A 20540-nucleotide genomic window follows, 5' to 3' on the forward strand; every position below is an offset into this window, starting at 1 on the left:
GTCTGGTTTTGCTGATGAAGTCGAGGTCAGACAGTTGGGTTCTAGTGATGGGGTTCTGGTTGACTGATGAAGTCGAGGTCAGACAGTTGGTTCTAGTGATGGGTGTTCTGGTGACGGGGTTCTGTTGACTGATGAAGTTAGGTCAGACAGTTTGGGTTCTAGTGATGGGGTTCTGGTTGACTGATGAAGTTGAGGTCAGACAGTTGGGTTCTAGTGCGGGGTTCTGGTTGACTGATGAAGTCGAGGTCAGACAGTTGGGTTCAGTGATGGGTTCTGGTGATGGGGTTCTGGTTGACTGATGAAGGGAGGTCAGACAGTGGTTCTAGTGATGGGGTTCTGGTGAGGTTCTGGTTGACTGATGAAGTCTGAGGTCAGACAGTGTGGTTCTAGTGATGGGGTTCTGGTTGACTGATGAAGTAGGTCAGACAGTTGGGTCTAGTGATGGGTTCGTGTGATGTCTGGTTGACTGATAAGTTGAGGTCAGACAGTGGTTTCTAGTGATGGGTTCTGTGATGGGTTCTGGTTGACTGATGAAGTGAGGTCAGACAGTTGGGTTCTATGATGGGGTTCTGGTGATGGGTTCTGGCTTGACTGATGAAGTTGAGTCAGAAACAGTTGGTTCTAAGTGAGGGGTTCTGGTGATGGGTTCTGGTTGACTGATGAAGTCGAGGTCAGACAGTGTTGGTTCTAGTGATGGGGTTCTGGTGATGGGGTTCTGGTTGACTGATGAAGTCTGAGGTCAGACAGTTGGGTTCTAGTGATGGGGTTCTGGGTGATGGAGGCTGGTTGAACTGTGGTCGAGGTCATGACAGTTGGGTTCTAGTGATGGGTTCTGGTGACGGGTACTGGTGAGATGAAGTTGAGGTCAGACAGTTGGGTTCTAGTGATGGGGTTCTGGTGACTGATTGAAGTTGGGGTCAGACAGTTGGGTTCTATGTGACTGGGACGGTTCTGGTTGACTGATGAAGTCGAGGTCAGACAGTTGGGTTCTGAGTGATGGGTTCTGTTGACTGATGAAGTTGAGGTCAGACAGTTGGGTTCTGGTGATGGGTCTTGAGGGGTTCTGGTTGACTGATGAAGTCTGAGGTCAGACAGTTGGTTCTAGTGATGGGTTCTGGTGACGGGTTCTGGTTGACTGATGAAGTTGAGGTCAGACAGTTGGTTCTAGTGATGGGGTTCTGGTTGACTGATTAAGTTGAGGTTCAGACAGTTGGTGTTCTAGTGATGGGGTTCTGGTTGACTGATGAAGTGAGTCAGACAGTTGGGTTCTAGTGATGGGGTTCTGTTGGTTGACTGATGAAGTGAGGTCAGACAGTTGGGTTCTAGGTGATGGGGTTCTGGTTGTAGTGAAGGTCGAAATGGTCAGACAGTTGGTTCTAGTGATGGGGTTCTGGTTGATGATGAAGTGAGGTCAGACAGTTGGGTTCTGGTTATGGGGTTCTGTTTGACTGATGATGAAGTGGACAGTAGGTATACATGGAGGCTCTTGATCAAAAGTAGTTATTAACTGTATTGTATAGGAGAACAGGTGCTTTGGGACCTAAATGGTAAAATCCCTATAGGGGATACAGCATGTCAACGAATTGCTTCAAACTGAATTAGGCATCTCACCAGAACCCCATCACTAGAACCCAACTGTCTGACCTCGACTTCATCAGTCAACCAGAACCCCGTCACCAGAACCCCATCACTAGAACCCAACTGTCTGACCTCGACTTCATCAGTCAACCAGAACCCCGTCACTAGAAGCCAATGTTGACTATGCAAATCGATCCATATCAGAATGGCATCACTGAGTGAAAACTCAAAAAGAGAAGAGGAAATATAGAAAAGAAAGGGGGACCGCAGCGATTAATGTCTCTCTCTGCCAAATCCACTCCTTCTGTGTGTTCCAATCAGAGTGGAAGCGACTTCGAGCTGGGACATATCACAATCCCAGCTCAGTAGTGTTGTGTCTCATGGGTATTAACTTACAAAGCCCATTATGCTGCAGAAACAAAGAAGCGCACGCAGAATGACAGAAAACTCTACAAATCCAGGCAGAGGGCTTAATCTCCCAAAGATATGCATCATCAGAACAMATCCCCACGTGTCCCCAGATTAAATTCATGTGTGCATGTGGCTGTGCACCATTAAAAACAGATGTGCCATTGTCATATCATAACTTCTCTACACAGATATGGCACATTCAGCAGTGAACACAGAAATGCTGACGCGCACACATACACGCAAAATGTGAAACACCGGATGCATATAAATGCATGTTTACATTAGCAATAGGGTGCTTAAGGATAAACTCAAAAACACACCCACATATTATCATGCATGTACACAGAAATACCATTAACAGTACCATAATCGTGCAKAACTACACAATGACTTTTACTACAACACACATTAACAGCCCACGATAAGACAACATCATCTTAGGCATGATGCAAGTCTAGCTGCAGATAAGAAGCAAGGAAGTAAACGTCTCTGTTAAAATGTTTGAAATTTGGCCGCAATCTCCTTCACACCCACCTAGTGTGCGTCGCACATTTTGCACCCTATTCCAGGTGTAGTGCACTACTTTTGACCAGGGCCCATATGACTCTGGTCAAAAGTAGTGCACTATATTAGGTGGTAAGGTATCATTTGGGAGGCAGGCCTAGTCAACACCTCTCTGTTTGGAGAGAATATCTGCAGCCCACCAGAGGCAGGCCTTTTCAAAGCTACGTTGCTCTGAGATGCTTCCTAACCTTGTTCACTGTCACTCAGATGATCTAGTTTACTTAGCTGCCTTCCAGATATCCAGAACAGAAGCACTCTGCGCTAGGTCCCACGCACAATGGCCCAGTCTGATTCAGCCTCCTCTTTCTCCCCACACTGTGGCTGACCACAGTGAGTGGGGAGAGAAACACATGCACACTAAATTGTAATTCAATTTAAGGGGCTTTATTGSCATGGGAAACATGTTTACATTGCCAAAGTAAGTGAAATAGATAATAAACAAAAGTGAAATAAATGGTAAAACAATTGACAGTAAACATTACTCAGTTAAAAGAATAAAGACATTTCAAATGCCATAGTCTATATACAGTGTTGTGCAAATTATGTGCAAATAAAAAAGTACAAAAGGGAAAATAAATAAAACGAACACTCTCGCCATCTTTCGCACACACACACCCCATCTCTTTCCATCTCTCGTGCCCACCCACACACAGCGTTTTTATACTAGTGCATGAACTACTGTAAATATAATACCTGTGACCATCTAATATTGAAGTGAGCAAATTCCTGTGCTGCTCATCTTGATTAGACATTTTTAAATTCTATTTCAATAGAGATTGCTCTCTYTCTCTCCTGTTGTTATCATAACTTGTAGCACATCACGACACATAGTGGAAATCCATTCGTTATTTTGTTTTATAAAATCCTCATTGATAGCACATTGTTATGCGCCTACACTTGCCATTTTTTTWATTTTAAAAGAAAGTGTCGCCTGAGAACACTGATAAAATCTTATTGTCAGGTTGTAAGACCTTGAGGTAACACTGAACGTCTGTCTGCTGTGAGATGAAAAAACATTGGCCACAGTATCACAAGCTGTGCTTTCTTTTCCAAAAGACTTCTGAGATTGAGTCCAGAGCAGAAGTCCTCACCCCAAGGCACACATTGTGCTGTAGTCTAAGCCTCCATATGTCAAGTCCATGTCTATATATGACAGCTTAACGATGGTCAGAGCTGGCCAGACCCTGGGCAGAGCAAATGTTGCAGGAGACAAAGAAAACTCTTTTAGAGACAGAAAGAGATGGAGGGAAACGGGAAAGAGAAAGAGAGACAGAAACAGAGACGACCACAGGGGCTGTCTAAAGAGCTGATCTACAGTATACAGTAAAGCTGTACAAGAGACAATTTCTAGCCTGAAAGCTGGGAAAAAAAATCACCGTATCTGTCGAGTTGGTCAACCGCACAGGACTTCAACATTGCACAGTGCAATGCGGGATGCGGGTGATTGGAAGGGGAAATGTAGGCTGGGTGAGTTGAGGGGAAGGGATGTTGTTTTCTTTAAAGTGGCAGTCAGCAGTAGAAACAATAAAGATCCTCCCCGCCCCTGTTTCGGTAAAAAGCTGAGGGATGGGGCTTGAGCAATGTAACCACTCAAATTCATAGAGAGAGTGCTATGGATACAAGGACTGACATCCATGATATCAAAATTATAGTTTTTGAAGCTGTGTTTGTTTACAAAACAAGTGTATAATTGGCTTCTGATGGGGTAGGACAGCTACACTGAGTTCGTGAGGCATTTATAAGTTATATTCTTCAAGAATCAATGGGTACTGTACATAGTCATTTATACGTCCCAAAATGTGGCAACTGCTGATTGCCCCTTTAACCTTTAAATACAAATATTATTACGAAGCTTTGTGATATGATGGTTTCCATTTTGTATGTTTTTCTTTAGATTGGCAGCCCACATGTACAACAATAATATACATTTAAAAATATGGAACAAAAAAATATGTTGAGAACTGAATATGAATTGATATGAGTTTGAATATTGTACCTGTAACACCCAAACAAAAAAATGTCAGGCACAATAAAAAGTTGATAACAAAAAAAAGGATGAGTAATGATTCAAAACTATCTGTTATCCGTGTGAGCGGTCGACCAATACTATCTGTTATCCGTGTGAGCGGTCGACCAATACTATCTGTTATCCGTGGTGAGCGGTATCGACCAATACGTATCTTGTTATTCCGACTAATGGGGATGGTGAGCCGGTCGACCAATACGTACTGTTTATTCCGGTGGGTTGGGGGGTGTGGGTGTGTGTGGGTGAGGCGTGTGGGTGGTGTTGGCACCAAACACTTGAATCCGTGGGGGGGTGAGCGGTCGACCTAAGGGGGACGGTGAGGTCTGTTATGCGCGGTGTGAGCGGTTCGCCAATACTATCTTGTTATCCGTGTGAAGCGGTCGCCCAATACTATCTGTGACCGTGGGTGGGTGAGGCTCGAGCGTGGGAGGATACTATCTTACCGGTGGGTGTCGTTCGTGAGCGGCTCGAACCATACTTCTTATATCCGTGTGAGCGGTTCGAACCAATTACTATCTGTTATCCGTGTGAGCGGTCGACCAATACTATCTGTTATCCGTGTGAGCGGTCGACCAATACTATCTGTTATCCGTGTGAGCAGTCGACTTGTAGTGATGGGAAGTTCGGCTCTTTTTACTGACTCATTCAGTCAAAATAACAAATATTTCAACAAATTTCCTTCATTTATTTCAGTAATGTCCAGAGCACCCTACCGGAGAACAATGAAAGAAAATAAAAAGATTCTACAAGCCTCTTATTCACATGTCGTTCACCATAGGGGGCTTATTGGAGCTGTGTATTGTAACTGAGACTTATAAAAGTGTGCTTCAAATAATGTTATTTTGTGATTGCTAAGCATACAAATAAGATATTGTTAATTTGAAACAAGGTCCAGTTGCCAATCTCTTAGTTGCAGCCGCAACCGGACCAGATTGTGAACGACTCTTGGCGTAATGCATGACTGCTGCGAGGGAGAGATTCGCATAATATTGTTCGCAAACTGCAGCATCCCCCAATGTTTAGGTATGTCTTGAAAGTTTCAGAATGTTTAGGTATGTCTTGAAAGTTTCAGAATGTTTAGGTATGTCTTGAAAGTTTCAGAATGTTTAGGTATGTCTTGAAAGTTTCAGAATGTTTAGGTATGTCTTGAAAGTTTCAGAATGTTTAGGTATGTTTTGAAAGTTTCAGAATGTTTAGGTATGTTTTGAAAGTTTCAGAATGTTTAGGTATGTTTTGAAAGTTTCAGAATGTTTAGGTATGTTTTGAAAGTTTCAGAATGTTTAGGTATGTTTTGAAAGTTTCAGAATGTTTAGGTTCTACAAAGCTCTGTCCATCGATTACATTCAATAATCTAATCAAATCAATTGTTATTGGTCACATACACATGGTTAGCAGATGTTAACGCGAGTGTAGCGAAATGCTTGCGCTTCTAGTTCCGACAGTGCAGTAATATCTAACAATTCCACAACAACTACCTAATAAACACAAATCTAAAGGGATGGAATAATATGTACATATAAATATATGGATGAGCGATGACCGAGCGGCATAGGCAAGATGAAATAGATGGTATAAAATACAGTATATACATATGAGATGAGTAATGTAAGACATGTAAACATTATTAAAGTGGCATTGTTTAAAGTGACTAGTGATCCATTTATTAAAGTGGCCGATGATTCGAGTCTATGTGGGCGGCAGACTCTCTGTGTTAGTGATGGCTGTTTAACAGTCTGATGGCCTTGAGATAGAAGCTGTTTTTCAGTCTCCCGGTCACAGCTTTGATGCACCTGTACTGACCTTGCCTTCTGGATGGTAGCGGGGTGAACAGGCAGTGGCTCGGGTGGTTGTTGTCCTTGATGATCTTTTTGGCCTTGACATCGGGTGSTGTAGGTGTCCTGGAGGGCAGGTAGTTTGCCCCCGGTGATGCGTTGTRYAGACCGCCCCACCCTCTGGAGAGCCTTGCGGTTGWGGSCGGWGCAGTTGCCGTACCAGGCGGTGATACAGCCCRACAGGATGCTCTCAACTGTGCACCTGTAAAAGATTGTGAGGGTTTTGGGTGACACATTTCTTCAGCCTCCTGAGGTTGAAGAGACGCCTTTGCGCCTTCCTCACCGCACTGTCTGTGTGGGTGGACCATTTCAGTTTGTCCGTGATGTGTACACCGAGGAACTTAAAACTTTACACCTTCTCCACTGCTGTCACGTCAATTTGGATAGGGYGTTGCTCCCTCTGCTTCCTGACGTCCACRAGCATCTCCTTTGTTTTGTTGACATTGAGTGAGAGGTTGTTTTCCTGACGCCACACTCAGAGTACCCTCACCTCCTCCCTGTAGGCTGTCTCATCGTTGTTGGTAATCAAGCCCACAACTGTTTTGTCATCTGCAAACTTGATGATTGAGTTGGAGGCGTGCATCGGCAAGAAGTCATGGGTGAACAGGGAGTACAGGAGGGGGCTGAGCAYGCACCCTTGCATTTATAAATTGCATTTATTCTTGCACCATGCGAACATGTATTTTTATTCTCTATGCTGCCTGCATATGATATTTTTCTGCACGCACATTAGGGCTGGGCGATATGGCCAAAATATCATAGCACGGTATTTTTTCAACTTTTGACAGTGTGACAGTATTATATGTTTTTGTTAATGGAATTTATATGTTTAAATTAATGATTAGAATATTCCACCCTGAAACCATATAATTGTACGAAATTGATTATGGTCAGTAAAAGTATAATTAATGATGTGTGTAGTTTTAGTCAGAATTAGGGTAAAACAATATCTGTACAATATATTGTTTTAGTATCTTAAACACAGACTGTCTGAGCAAAATTCGGTGCCGACCTGGCTAGGCTGGGAGATTTGGAAGAGGGCAGGGAGTACTTCTCACGGTCTCCCTAATCTTTATCGGCTGGGTAGTGATACAGTATGTGTGTAGGATACCTACTGTTTGTGTGTGAAGGTATGTGCATAAGGAGCCTGTATAAAATGGATGGTTTTGTACAACGGACTAGGACGTCCTCGTGAATAAACATTTTGGCTATTGTAGCTGGGACTCTGTTTCATTCAACCATAATCTTAGACATTCTGGGTTGCAGACTGAGCGGTTTAATTGAAGTTCAGTTTATGAACATTGATATCATAATTCACGTAACAGTTTTTGATTAATAAAAGTTCTAAATTTGCTTAAGGAGTAGTGGTGGCAACACATACATTCTAAGTTATTTCAATGGGTCTTTCTAAAAATGGGTCTTTCTAAAAAAAAAAAAAGTATATATTTTCATATATTTCTGCATGTCCTGCACTCATTTGATATTATTTCCACACTACCACGTAGGGCTGCATGATATGGTCAACCAAATATTGCAATTGCAATTTGACTTGTGATTTAGATCAAAACACTTGGGTAAACTGTTGGAATTGTGGAAATAGAATGCTTATTCTAATTCTATAGTTAGAATATAATAGTGGGCAGTTTAAATAGTGTTTTTCAAAATGAGAAAAAATAAGAAACCCGCGCACTGCTCGTGCTAGTATCGCTGCTCTTTATTAAGCTTTACGTATCGGCCTCAAGGCCTTCATCTGATCTTTGAGGCCGATATGTAAAGCTTAAGAAAGAGCCTTGATACTAGCAAAAGCAGTGTGCAGGTTTCTTGTTCTTTCTCATCTTATTCAACTGTTACCATGCACCTGCAACAAAGATAGCTCAGATGTGTGACTGACTTTTGAATACAGTGATGTTTGACATGACAACAAATGAAAATGCCAAGGATGAGTGATTTTGACAGGTTAGGAACCAAAGTGTTGGTCAGTGTTTCCTACGGGACCCTAATCTTTGGCTACATTAAATGTTTTCTCTTTGCTACCTCATGTAGCTAACATATTCATGCTTCGCCTATTCCTCTTTGATTTATAAGATACTGTTGTACAAACATGCTGATTTAAGCCTACAACATCACTGGTAGCTACATTTGCTCTGACTCCGTACATATTTTAGCTAGCTAGACAGCTAACTAGCGATTAGCAGCTAACATGATTTAGCCACAACTTACTAAGAAAAGACAAACTAGCTGTTTGCAAATATAAGAACGCTTGTGCATTTATAATAGAAGCAAAGAGGAAACAGCATAGTTAACAACATTGTTGCATGACCATGTAGACTGAATGCAAGTGTCTATTGGTTGAGCAACAAATGTGCTCACTCCTTCAGTGACAGGGGGCGGTGCCAGGTCTGTGTGGAAAGCGACACGGAGAGAGAGAGAGCGGAGAGGGATGACAAGTAGAGGATTTAACTATAAAAATGGACGTTACACACAGCGTATCATATTTAAACCAAACATTCAAATACCGTTATAGAAGATAAAGTAAAAACTCAAACCGGTTCGTGCATCAATATCGGTATATAGTAAAATACAGTATATCGCCCAGCCCTAACGCACATGATAGACTGTTGGTCGGAGCACGTCTCTAGAGCAGCTGAGCCGGAGGAGCGCGTATTCAACCCTGCTGAAGAATTCATTGCGGCCAGCAGGTCAAACAAACRACTAAAATGAATAAGTCACTCTAAAAAAACAAATAATGACTCTCAAGTCATTCAAAAAGAAACAAATYGTTTGCGAACTGCACAGCACTATTGACTTGCCATCTTTAGGTGGTGTGATGGAGTCTGTTAGTTGGGCATTGATCGATTCTTGCCTGTAATCTGTGATAAGAGTCATTGGTCATGTAGGATTACGGTCAGCAGGAACGATCAGGTAAATTCATGATATTATAGACTCAGAAGGAGAAATGCATTGCCTTGCTGAAGAACGGTACCATGCCAGACAAGAAGAAACACCATGAGATCTAGGTTCTGGTGTGTAGCGTTCTAGGCTAATTCTCGCAAGGTTTTTTATTTTTTATTTTTTTATTTTTTATATCTTAGAAACTTCAGGAGTCCATCTCCATCTTCTTCTTTACCACACAGTGCACACACCATGAATCCTGTCTATGCCTCTAAAAACTCAGAAATATGGTAATGCTATTCAGACTTTCTGCATCACAAGCAGTGCTGTAGCGGTCAGGCCAGAGAGCACTGGAGTTGGAGCTGGAGGCGATTATTTGGCCAGCAGTCTCCAGAGGTAAACAGGGGCCAAGGCAGCCGTGGCTCTCACAGCACTAGGCTAGCATAGGCACAAGGCTCTGGCCTTAGTACCAGAGGATTACCAGCCTAACAGCAGGCCTCCTACTTTATCTAGCCACTTTACCAATTTCCAAAGGAACTTATGATTGACGTGTCTTGATAGAGGGGAACAGTGTGGGGTGGTAGCAGCGTGTGGTGGAGTGGGGAGACAGTGTGGGGGTGGTAGCAGCGGTGTTGGAGAGGGGGAGATAGTGTGGGGGGTAGCAGCGTGTTTGTGGTAGCAGCGTTGTGTGGAGAGGGGGAGACAGTGTGGGGGTGGTAGCAGCGTGTGTGTGGAGAGGGGGAGAAGTGTGGGGGTGGTAGCAGCGTGTGTGTGGAGAGGGAGAAGTGTGGGGTGGTACAGCGTGTTATGGAGAGGGGGAGATAGTGTGGGGGTGGTAGCAGCGTGTGTGTGGAGAGGGGGAGACAGTGTGGGGTAGCAGCGTTGTGGTGGAGAGGGGGAGATAGTGTGGGGTGGTAGCAGCGTGTGTGTGGAGAGGGGGAGATAGTGTGGGGTGGTAGCAGCTGTGTGTGTGGAGAGGGGGAGACAGTGTGGGGGTGGTAGCAGCGTGTTGTGGAGAGGGGGAGAAGTGTGGGGTGGTAGCAGCGTGTGTGTGAGAGGGGGAGACAGTGTGGGGTGTAGCAGCGTGTGTGTGGAGAGGGAGACAGTGTGGGGTGGTAGCAGCGTGTGTTTGGAGAGGGGAGATAGTGTGGGTGGTAGCAGCGTGATGGAGAGGGGAGACAGTGTGGGGGTGGTAGCAGCGTGTGTGTGGAGAGGGGGAACAGTGTGGGGGTGGTAGCAGCGTGTGTGTGGAGAGGGGAGACAGTGTGGGTGTAGCAGTTGGTGGTAGCAGCTGTGTGTTAGCACGTGTGTGGTGTGGGAGAGGAGGAGACAGTGTGTGTGTGGTACAGCGTGTGTGTGGAGAGGGGGAGACAGTGTGTGTACCGGGTGGAACTATGAACCCACCACTACCATCCCAGATAGTGCCACTAATGCATTATTCAGAAGCTTCAAATGTGAAACTTTGGGCAGTTTTGTCCCAGCGGGCGTATAGGGGGTAAGGGCTTTTCTATCTTATAAAACAATCGTACTACCACTGGTAACCGCTAGCAAACATGTGATTTGCATGGGCAGTGGRACTCTCTAATCAATACATGGCTCTAGGAAGTGTGTTGCAGTTTACTAATTTTACAAAATGTGTACCATCACTGAGCATTATTTGGTGTAAACTCACAATATTTAGGGAATGATTTTTATGTGCCTGAATCCAGACAGACACAAATAAATCAGTGTCAGACGAAAGTAATCAGTGATTACTTTCGTCAGTAAAGCAAACACACTTTTGATTTATTTACCTAACCTGAAAATAGATAGGCTACTCATATCAAACATATRTCAAATGTATTTATAAAGCCCTTTTTACATCAGCAGATGTCACAAAGTGCTATACAGACACTCAGMCTAAAACCCCAAACAGCAAGCAATGCAGATGTAGAAGCTGCTATTTACCATATACTCACTTTTTATGACACCTAGAYACCGGAAAGCACCTTTATTCTTGGCCTCCTTTTTCTTAGCCTCCATTAACAGTTACAGATGTAAATACCAGTAAAGTGAGACAAGCAAATCATCAATTTTCAGTCTTTTGCTCTGTGACAAAGGCCAAATGTCTTCCACAAAAGCTAAATTCCCAAGGAAACACTGAGCCTGGTGATAATCGTAGGAAATTCATGACATCCTACAATGACAAAAAACGCTAAATCATGTTATTTTGTTGATGCTTTCAACACCATTATAGCACTTACGAGCATTGGCCGAATGCCAAGGCACTTCAGAGAGATTCACAGAATCTTGGTAAAGCGGTCTAAATGCTACTAGTTAATTTTACGTTTGCACCATTGCATTCCTACATTACAATTATGTTATGACTGAAAATTCATCACGTTGTAAAAACTATGGGGGGTATCAATGTAAATTGAGTATGACCAATTATGTGTTTTATTTGTTTATATGTCAATGAAACTTAAATAAATGTTGTTGTTTTTTAAAGTAATATAAAAAAATAGGACAGACTTGAAAATGTTGATTTCAAAACATACACATTTGAGGAATCACCCACAACTTATAGAAAATGTTAACTTGAACAACTGCAAGTAGGGGCGTACTGCTGGAAACCATTTCAAATTCAGGATCATACAGTACACTACACAGTATCAGTTGAAACGGTTTTGGAGCCAAACTGACCGTTCTTGGTACCCGAGTCACTTTAAAGAAATACACTGAGTCCCATCACCAAATCTCATTTTAGGGACACTCATTGTTAATGATCACTTTCAGTCTGCCTCTGTGTTGCCAAGTCCTTTAGGCAACACCAGATGAGAACAGATCTTCAACCATCTTCTATCCACAGTAAATAAAAGAACATTGAAAAGTTATTAAACCATCTTGGAACACAGTAAATGCCATTGAAATAGACTATTGCCCAGTTTCAAATCGACCCCTCACCTTTACACCCAAAGCACGTATGTAGATTTGAAAGTATTGGATAGATATAAGCAAGCTAGTAATAATGTAGCTCCATTTTGGTCTTCGATTTGCTAGAGCTAAACTACATTGTCTCCACCATATTGTTTTGCCTATCCAATCCTTCTAGATCAATTACCTAGAGGCCTGGTGGGCTATAGAGATTTGGTTAAAAGGTTATGGTTACGTTACGGTTCAGGGTTATTCGTTGGCATGTCAGTCACGTCCCTTTTAGTCACACCCCATCTGTGTCAGTTTCCGCCAAACAACCCAGAAGCGATAGTCACCACAACCTCCTGGCAGACGAGCCTGGTTCCTGGGGCAGCAGGTGTTCGACTGTAACCCGGAGAGCGTGAATGAGCCACCCACCCACCCCCTGGTCCCGGGCCAAAGACATAGGAGCAGGTGTGGAGCAGAGTGGAGCACTGCAGATGAACTAAGGAACACACGGAGCCCAGATCAATTAAACAGCCTAATAGTCCGGGATTCATAAAGCCTCTCTCGTTTGTAACCCCTATTTGTCATCTTTACAACCCCTTCCTTCCATCCATCTCCCCCTCCTCCCTCGGCTGAGGTTTATACCCAGGGTCGGTAAACAGTAATCAATGACCCAAAACGGTGGACTGCTTCATATTAACAATTTATCTGAGGGTTGGGGGGTACCTAGAATCAGCTAAGAGGCTGCCCCAAGAGCCCCCAGATATGCATTCAGTGGAGGTTCACATATCACCATAAATCCATAACGTATTCAGTTGGGAGATCTGGGTTACTAGCGCATAAACCCTGTAATGTACATACTGCTTACAACAGACCTGGTCTATATGAGATTATAAACTGAGTGGTTTGAGTCCYGAATGCTGATTGGCTGACAGCCGTGGTATATCAGTCCGTATACCACGGGTATGGCAAAACMTTTGTTTTTAATGCTCTATTTACGTTTGTATACAGTTTATAATAGCAATAAGGCACCTCTGGGGTTTGTGGTATATGGCCAATATACCACGGCTAAGGGCTGTATCCAGGCACTCCACATTGTGAAAATCCCTTAGTCGTGGTATATTGGCCATATACCACACCCCTCATGCCTTATTGCTTAATTATAAACTGGGTGGTTCGAGCCCTGAATGCTGATTGGCTAAAAGCCGTGGTATATCAGACAATATGCCATGGGTATGACAAAACATTTATTTTTACTACTCTAATTATGTTGGTAACCAGTTTATAATAGCAATAAGGMACCTCGGGGTTTGTGATATATGGCCAATATACCACAGCTAATGGCTGTGTCCTAGCACTCCGTGTTGCGTCATGCATAAGAACAGCCCTTAGCTGTGGTATATTACCCAAATACCACACCCCCCGTGCCTTATTGCTTAAATATACCACGGCTGTCAGCCAATCAGCATTCAGGGCTCGATCCACCCAGTTTATAATGTCTGATATACCTTATTGGTTAAATATGATTATGACCAGGTTTAATAGATGTCATAGACAACATTCATTTGGGAGCACATGGCTCTAATAGACACAAATGTTTCACCCTCGTCCTATAGTGTTACCGTGGTGAAGGTCTAAAACCGATGCTCCGCCATGGTCAATATGGGTTCAAGGGCAATCCCTAGCGGCTTTCAGAGTCTGCTAATTCTTGTTGTGGATCAGAATCCTAATTGGATAATTACACTCATTGATTGGATGGTGAAAGAAAGAGGCCCTCCCCTCTCGCCCGGTTTCCCCAACCTATTAGATTCTAGCCTAGTAGTGAGAACTAGCAACCTCCCAAAACTCTCAAGAATTGAACTTGGACACTTCTGACCTCMAGCAAGGTCAGACAGTAATAACCAGGTGTAAAAAGTACAAGGCTAGCTAACCCCCCTGGTCACAAATCACATTTATTGGGAGTAGGCAATATTTTATTCTGCTCCTCCCCCTTGGTAGTAGGCTGTATTCATTCTGGTCTAAATTAAGAGTAKTGCACTTTTCATGTAGCCTACTTTTGGCCAGCTAATAGCCTAACCACCGATCAAGMAACATTATGGACTAAATGTTCAAATCCTGTTGCTGCAGGATCATTTCRCTGTGACAATATAGGTTAAATTAAGATCCCACACCTGTACAAGTAGATAAACCGCAAATAAAACATTGTTTTAATTTTTTTAAATTAAAAACTACAAAAAAAATAGTTAAACTATTAGTTTGTGGAAAAAATAGTTAAACTATTAGTTTGTGGATATATCTTTGTCATTTACCCGAAGGAAAATGCAAAACATTGCGAATTAGGTTAAAACCATCGTCAGTCTGAATGACCAACTCTAGAGGGGTTGAGACCAGACCTCTCCTTAGAATGCAGTACTTTTCTGAAGGATATGCAAGCACATTCATGGAACAATGGAATACAGATTATCAAAGGATTCAATCACCGACTTATTGATTTCTAACTATCTGGAGTTATACAGCATAAGTTTGGCATAATGTACACTTGGCAAAAGAAAGGCAAAAATGTCATATGAACGTATAAAGAAAGGTATGACTGAATAGGCCTACATAAAACCTATAAAACCTCTAATTTATGCTATAGAAGACCCACACGGTAAGCCATATGATACAACCTAACTAATAAAAAAATTCGTCACTGTTTTGGGTGAAATTTCCAACAAAGAACCCCAGAAGGCAAATAACTGGAGATGTGCTGTTTTAAACATCAAATGTTCCATCACATTATAACTGGAGGTATATTGACGATGATGATAATAAATACAAAAATATTATTATTAGTAGTAGTAGTATTATTAACAACTAATTGAGCCTTAAACGTGAAGTGAATATGCCGCTTTGACAGGTAGCCTTGATGTGGACATGCAATGTTCAGCCTAACGCACACGGCCAACTTCCATGCACACAGGAGTCTGCGCATCAAGTGTCAACTCTAGTCGTTTTCAGAATGTGTGAAACTCGCCCCCCCCAACAATGCCAATTCATTATAATTTCTAAAGAATATCCCATATGCAGTGAACTGACAGTCGCTCCATACAGTGTTTTATTTCGTTCTCTCCCCTTACCCATCGTTGCGCAAATAAAAATATGCAGTGCGTGTCCCATTGAGTCCATCTGCATCGATTACATTGGGTTTGCAGTCAAAATAGTATCAATCTATTCAATAATCTAATCGCATAGGCTACTGCAGGACTCGGCTAATATACTATAGTGATGTGTTTTCAATAGCCTACCTCAATTCCTTAAGTAGCCTGGCATTAAGTTTTTATTTTTTAATTAGACTTTCATTCCCTGAACTCAGTGACCAATCATAGATCTCCAGACCAAATACACATATTGCGCAAACCATTATGCCTTTCTTTTTTAATTCAAATAATTAAAAATATCTTCTGACATAATTAGATTTAAAACAAGCTGCAAACAAGTTCACTGTGAACCGATGATTTACATAATGCCCGAGATGGACAGAACATTGCGTACGGTCAATAGTTATTTCCCTTGAGATATCTATCCGCCTTCATCAGTGTAGTGATGCAAAATGGCAACAAGTTCGATCTTCGATTTAGCCTAATTGCATCGTTAATCGCCCATCACTAATGAGAGCATATCCATGAGAACTGGCAAGGCATTCTCCCGTCGGTTGCCATACAAAACTCTCCAGTTTTCAATTCGAGTTCCTCTCATTTCCCTTGAACTACGACATTGAAGAGGGAAACGAGCGCGGAAAGAAGTCGCGCAGACAGCCGGTTTATACATGTCCAAATAAATGCAAAAGTAGACTAAACAATATGCTCGTACCTTTTTACGTGGGAGAATGTCAAAGACTCGGGTAGCAAGTTGGAGAGACTGGTCCTGTCTATCCGACTTGCGTTTTTTCCAAAAGGTATGATCCTCTATGAGCAGCAGCAGCAGCAGCAGCAACGGCGGCGGATAGTCTGAAGCGCAGCTACGCTCATCCACCCTGCCACCACGCTTTTATTGGAGTCTTCTTTTTGACAGGACAGAAACACACTGCACGGTTAGGAAAGCCCCTTGTGGTGATGGAGAGAATGTATAAATGAAAGTGAGGGAGAGAGCGTTGAGAGTAGTGAGATTAAGCCTTGCTGCATTATATAAACCATTCACCCCCTTTTTTCACAACTGCCACCAGTTTGGAGCCAAAACATTTACAACAAAGACATATTGACCTAGTAAAATAAATAGTGTAAAAAAAWATATWTATACAGTTCGGAAAGTATTTAGACCCCTTGACTTTTTCCATATTCTGTTACGTTACAGCCTTATTCTAAAATGGATTCAATTATTTTTTCCCCCTCATCAATCTACACACAATGGCAAAGCAAACACACACACACACACACACACACATATATATTTTTATTGTATTAAAAATAAAACAAAAATCAAATTGAAATAACTATTCAGACCCTTTACTCAGTACTTTGTTGAAGCACCTTTGGCAGTGATTACAGCCTTGAGTCTTCTTGGGTATGACGCTACAAGCTTGGCACACCTGAATTTGGGTTTCTTCTCTGCAGATCCTCTTTAGCTCTGTCAAGTTGGATGGGGAGAGTCGCTGCACAGCTATTTTCAGGTCTCTCCTGAGATGTTCGATTGGGTTTAAGTTCGGGCTCTGGCTGGGCCACTCAAGGACATTCAGAGACTCGTCCCGAAGCCACTCCTGCGTTGTCTTGGCTGTGTGCTTAGGGTCTTTGTTCTGTTGGAAGGTGAATCTTCGTCCCAGTCTGAGGWCCTGAGCAGGCTTTCATCAAGGATCTCTCTGTACTTTGCTCCATTCAACTTTCTCTTGATCCTGACTAGTCTCCCAGTCTCTGCCGCTGAAAAACATCCCCACAGCATGATGCTGCCACCACCAAGCTTCACCGTAGGGATGGTGCCAGGATTCCTCCAGATGTGACGCTTGGCATTCAGGCCAAAGAGTTCAATCTTGGTAGGGCGGGCTGTCATGTGCCTTTTACTGAGGAACGGCTTCAGTCTGGACACTCTACCATAATGGCCTGATTGGTAGAGTGCTGCAGAGATGGTTGTCCTTCTGGAAGGTTCTCCCATCTCCACAGAGGAACTCTAGAGCTCTGTCAGAGTGACCATCAGGTTCTTGGTCACYTCCCTGACWAAGGCCCTTCTCCCCCGATTGCTCAGTTTGGCCTGGCRGCCAGATCTAGGAGGAGTTTTGGTCATTCCAAACTTCTTCCATTTAAGAATGATAGAGGCCACTGTGTTCTTGGGGACCTTCAATGCTGCAGACATTTTTTGGTACCCTTCCCCAGATCTGTGCTTCAACACAATCCTGTCTCATAGCTCTAYGGACAATTCCTTTAACCTCATGGCTTGGTTTTTGCTCTAACATGCACTGTCAACTGTGGGACCTTAAATAGACAGGTGTGTGTCTATCCAAATCATGTCCAATCAATTGAATTTACAACAGGWGAACTCCAATCAAGTTGTAGAAACATCAAGGATGATCAATGGAAAGAGGATGCACCTGAGCTCAATTTTGAGTCTMATTGCAAAGGGTCTGAATACTTATGCAAATAAGGTATCGTTTTTTTATTTTTATACATTTGCAAAGATTTAAAAAAAAAAACTGTTTTTGCTTCGTCATTATGGGGTATTGATTGATTGATTAATCCATTAGAAAATAATGCTGTAACGTAACAAAATGTTGGCAAAGCCAACGGTCTGAATACTTTCCCGAATGCACTGTATAAAGGATTTTTAAAAATCAAAAAATGCAACATGTAACAATTTCAAATATTTGACTGAGTTACAGTTCATATAAAGAAATGAGGTAGGAGCGTGGATCAGAAAACCAGTCAGTGACCACCATTCCCTCATGCAGCGCAACACATCTCCTTCGCATAGACTTGATCAGGCTGTTGATTGTGGCTTGTGGAATGTTGTCCCACTCCTCTTCAATGGCTGTGTGAAGTTGCTGGATATTGCCGGGAACTGGAACACGCTGTCGTACACGTCAATCCAGAGCATCCCAAACATGCTCAATGGGTGACGTTTCTTGTAAGTATGCAGGCCATGGAAGAAATGGGACATTTTCCGCTTCCAAGAATTGTGTACAGATCCTTGCGACATGAGGCTGTGCATTATCATGCTGAAACATGAGGTGATGGCGGCGGATGAATGGCACGATGGGCCTCAGGATCTCGTCACGGTATCTCTGTGCATTCAAATTGCCATCGACAAAATGCAATTGTGTTCGTTGTCCATAGCTTATGCCTGCCCATACCAGAACCYCACCACCACCATGGGGCACTCTGTTCACAACGTTGACATCAGCAAACCGCTCACCCACACAACGCCATACACGCTTTCTGCCATCTGCCTGGTACAGTGGAACCCTTGATTCATCTGTGAAGAGCACACTTCTCCAGCGTGTCAGTGGCCATCGAAGGTGAGCATTTGCCCACTGAAGTCAGTTATGACGCCAAACTGCAGTCAGGTCAAGACCCTGGTGAGGAAGACGAGCACACAGATGAGCTTCCCTGAGACAGTTTCTGACAGTTTGTGCAGTAATTCTTCGGTTGTGCAAACCAGCTGTCCGGGTGACTGGTCTCAGATGATCCCACAGGTGAAGAAGCTGGATGGGGARGCCCTGGGCTGGCGTGGTTACACATGGTCTGCGGTTGTGAGGCCGATTGGCCATACTGCCAAATTCTTTAAAATKATGTTGGAGGCTGTTTATGGTAGAGAAATTAATATAAAAATATCTGGCAACAGCTCTGGTGGACATTCCTGCAGTCAGCATAACAATTGACCACTACCTCAACTTGAGACATCTGTGGCATTGTGTTGTGTGACAAAACGTAACATTTTAGTGGCCTTTTATTGTCCCCAGGCAAAGTGGACTTGTGAAATAAAAAAAAAGTAAACCTTTGTTTAACCAGGTAAGCTAGTTGAGAACAAGTTCTCATTTACAACTGCGACCTGGCCAAGATAAAACAGAGCAAATGATCATCCTGTTCAATCAGCTTCTTGATATGCCACACCTGTCAGGTGGATGGATTATCTTGGCAAAGAAGAAATGCTCAATAACAGGGATGTAAACAAATTTGTGCAGAWAATTTGAGAGAAATAAGCTTTTTGTGCACRTGGAACATTTCTGGGATATTTTTTATCCGCTCCAGAAACATGGGACACTTTWCATGTTGTGTTTATTTTTTTGAAAAAAACAAACAAATTAAGTTATTCAAGTATAAATTACAAAAATWACAGAAGATTCCAGTAACTTTGGTAAATTAGCCTACCGGTAGATTTGTAAACCCTAATCATGGTGTGATAGATGACAGATGGCATATTGTAAATGGCATCTTCAGTTACATTAGCCTACAGGTATGTGGATCTCATATTGATAGTGATAATGRGGCTTTCCTTTATAGGCAGGGGATGGTAGCTTGTTATACTAGCTTAGTCTAGACTAGTTCCTGACTAAGGAAATAGCTATTGAATATTATTATGTTTTCCTCAGTGAGGTGTTGAAACAGTGGCAGTGCCAATCCCTCATGCTTGTAATGAGAACSAAACAGTAGCAACATAAATTCCCCAGCTATAGTGGAGACAAACAACAAGGGGATCAATAATGGCATAAGACATAAGACATCATAACATAAGACAAATAAAAGGTCTTTAACAGGGCACTGTAAACCGTTGATTGCCAAACCACTATTGACTAACCCTCATAATACTGGATACCGGTGGTCAGATTGATATTCAGGCCAAATAGGGGTATAGTCTACTACGGTCTACAATATGTTACCATAGTGAGTACTGTAGTTACTGTTGTAGATTACGGGTGTGTTCAATTATGAGCGTGTTCTGTCCTTCGTAGTGTTYCTCTCTCAGAGCGTTCAGAGCGCACACTGGACGCTCTGGTCGAGGAGTAGGGTTGATCTGAGCATTCTGACCTCACAACAGCAGTCAAGCATACAAGCTAACTGGCTAATGTTGGCTAGCTACTTCCAGACAAATGAGAGAACACCTCATTCTGACCATTTTACTTATCCAGAGCGTTGGTGACTGTACTGCTGCTGGCAACAATTTAAATGTGTTTTTTTGTCAACGTTTGGCTGAGCATTCTTAAATCCATCAGGTATTCTGCGCTCTGGGAGTAGATGGCCAGAGTGAATTTATGAATGCTCCTGTATGTGGAAGATTGCATGTGTAGCGGTTGGCTAAATGCTCWGCTACTGCCTTTGTGTACTGCTTGTAGTGTACTGAGGTAGGGTCACCCCACATTTAGAAACGCATTGGCT

General features: G+C 42.8%; 1 protein-coding gene across 3 annotated transcripts in view; it reads right to left on the minus strand.

Annotated features, from left to right (window-relative positions):
• LOC111970512 (cadherin-22-like) overlaps nt 1-16200 on the minus strand; it is a 272775-nt gene extending 256575 nt beyond the window's left edge. For all 3 annotated transcript variants that reach the window (XM_070445786.1, XM_023997313.2, XM_023997312.2), the window contains exon 1: nt 16054-16200. The gene's annotated coding sequence lies outside the window, so the exon portion shown is untranslated. The remainder of the gene's footprint in view (nt 1-16053) is intronic.
• Nucleotides 16201-20540: the final 4340 nt, after the last annotated feature.

The sequence above is a fragment of the Salvelinus sp. IW2-2015 genome, linkage group LG11 (genome assembly GCF_002910315.2).
Source record: "Salvelinus sp. IW2-2015 linkage group LG11, ASM291031v2, whole genome shotgun sequence".
NCBI lineage: Eukaryota > Metazoa > Chordata > Actinopteri > Salmoniformes > Salmonidae > Salvelinus > Salvelinus sp. IW2-2015.